Below are 2,500 nucleotides of genomic sequence, written 5' to 3'. Positions count from 1 at the left end.
GTGGGAGCAGAGGCCTGGGTGGTGTGAGACGGGAGCTGTCCCCGGGGCCGTGGAACCCAAGCCGGGGTGGTGGGAGGCGGGGGCTGTCCCCGGGGCCGTGGAACCCTGCCCGGGGCAGTGGAACCCAAGCCGGGGCCGTGGAACCCAAGCCGGGGCAGTGGGAGCAGAGGCCTGGGTGGTGGGAGCCAGCCCGGGGCCGTGGAACCCAAGCCGGGGCAGTGGGAGCCAGCCCGGGGAGGCTGGAGCTGTCCCCGGGGTCCTGGAACCCTGCCCGGGCAAGTGGGAGCCAGCCCGGGGAGGCTGGAGCTGTCCCCGGGGTCCTGGAACCCTGCCCGGGCAAGTGGGAGCCAGCCCGGGGAGGCTGGAGCTGTCCCCGTGGTCCTGGAACCCTGCCCGGGCAAGTGGGAGCAGAGGCCTGGGTGGTGGGAGGCGGGAGCAGAGGCCTGGGCGGCGGGAGCTGTCCCCGGGGCCGTGGAACCCTGCCCGGGCAAGTGGGAGCCAGCCCAGGGAGGCTGGAGCTGTCCCCGGGGCTGTGGAACCCAAGCCGGGGCAGTGGGAGCAGAGGCCTGGGTGGTGGGAGCCAGCCCGGGGCCGTGGAACCCTGCCCGGGCAAGTGGGAGCCAGCCCAGGGAGGCTGGAGCTGTCCCCGGGGCTGTGGAACCCAAGCCGGGGCCGTGGAACCCAAGCCGGGGCAGTGGGAGCAGAGGCCTGGGTGGTGGGAGCCAGCCCGGGGCCGTGGAACCCAAGCCGGGGCAAAGGCTGGAGCTGTCCCCGGGGCCGTGGAACCCAAGCCGGGGTGGTGGGAGGCGGGGGCTGTCCCCGGGGCCGTGGAACCCTGCCCGGGGCGGTGGAACCCAAGCCGGGGCAGTGGGAGCAGAGGCCTGGGTGGTGGGAGCCAGCCCGGGGCCGTGGAACCCAAGCTGGGGCAGTGGGAGCAGAGGCCTGGGTGGTGGGAGGCGGGAACTGTCCCCGGGGCTGTGGAACCCAAGCCGGGGCCGTGGAACCCAAGCCGGGGCAGTGGGAGCAGAGGCCTGGGTGGTGGGAGCCAGCCCGGGGCCGTGGAACCCTGCCCGGGGCAAGTGCGAGCCATAGCCTGGGTCCCCATTCAGTAACATGACCATAGGCACAGTTAGCTGACATGACCAGAGGCGGAATTAGCTGACATGACCATAGGCGGAATTAGCCTACATGACCAGAGGCACAGTTAGCTGACATGACCATAGGCACAGTTAGCTGACATGACCAGAGGCGGAATTAGCTGACATGACCAGAGGCGGAATTAGCTGACATGACCAGAGGCGGAATTAGCTGACATGACCATGGGCAGAAGTAGCTGACATGACCATGGGCAGAAGTAGCTGACATGACCATGGGCAGAAGTAGCTGACATGACCATGGGCAGAAGTAGCTGACATGACCATAGGCACAGTTAGCTGACATGACCATAGGCAGAAGTAGCTGACATGACCATAGGCAGAAGTAGCTGACATGACCATAGGCAGAAGTAGCTGACATGACCATGGGCAGAAGTAGCTGACATGACCATGGGCAGAAGTAGCTGACATGACCATGGGCAGAAGTAGCTGACATGACCATAGGCACAGTTAGCTGACATGACCATAGGCAGAAGTAGCTGACATGACCATAGGCAGAAGTAGCTGACATGACCATAGGCAGAAGTAGCTGACATGACCATGGGCAGAAGTAGCTGACATGACCATAGGCACAGTTAGCTGACATGACCATAGGCACAGTTAGCTGACATGACCATAGGCGGAGTTAGCTGACATGACCATAGGCACAGTTAGCTGACATGACCATAGGCACAGTTAGCTGACATGACCATAGGCAGAAGTAGCTGACATGACCATAGGCAGAAGTAGCTGACATGACCATGGGCAGAAGTAGCTGACATGACCATAGGCGGAGTTAGCTGACATGACCATAGGCACAGTTAGCTGACATGACCATAGGCACAGTTAGCTGACATGACCATAGGCGGAGTTAGCTGACATGACCAGAGGCGGAATTAGCTAATATGACCATAGGCGGAATTAGCTGACATGACCAGAGGCAGAATTAGCCTACATGACCATGGGCAGAAGTAGCTGACATGACCAGAGCTCCAATTAAAAGTTACCTTCTTCTGAAGGGACAGATTTGCTATGTGTTACGGAGCGAGAGTTCCAGGAGGTCCCTGTGAACTCGTGGCTTCCTCCCTTAATGCAACTAGATGGCAGATACACTGGGGAGGTAGGTGCATATTACTAGGGGCACGGCATTTTCGATCAAAAAAATATTTCTAAGTCAGGACGGAGGTTCATTCTAAGGGCACGAGCGACCGATCTAAGCCGTGTGGGAGGCCCTGCACCCCGGTCAGGGTCCCCCTTCACCCCCTGGCGACATCCTCCCTTGGAAGTCTGCCCGGTGGCCCCCTCCCGCGCCCGGCGCCGGTTCAGGCCGGGCTGGAGGCCCCGTTCCTCGGGCTCAGGACCGGGCT

The sequence above is a fragment of the Acipenser ruthenus genome, unplaced genomic scaffold, assembly GCF_902713425.1.
Source record: "Acipenser ruthenus unplaced genomic scaffold, fAciRut3.2 maternal haplotype, whole genome shotgun sequence".
NCBI lineage: Eukaryota > Metazoa > Chordata > Actinopteri > Acipenseriformes > Acipenseridae > Acipenser > Acipenser ruthenus.
Note: the sequence above shows the minus strand (reverse complement) of the source record.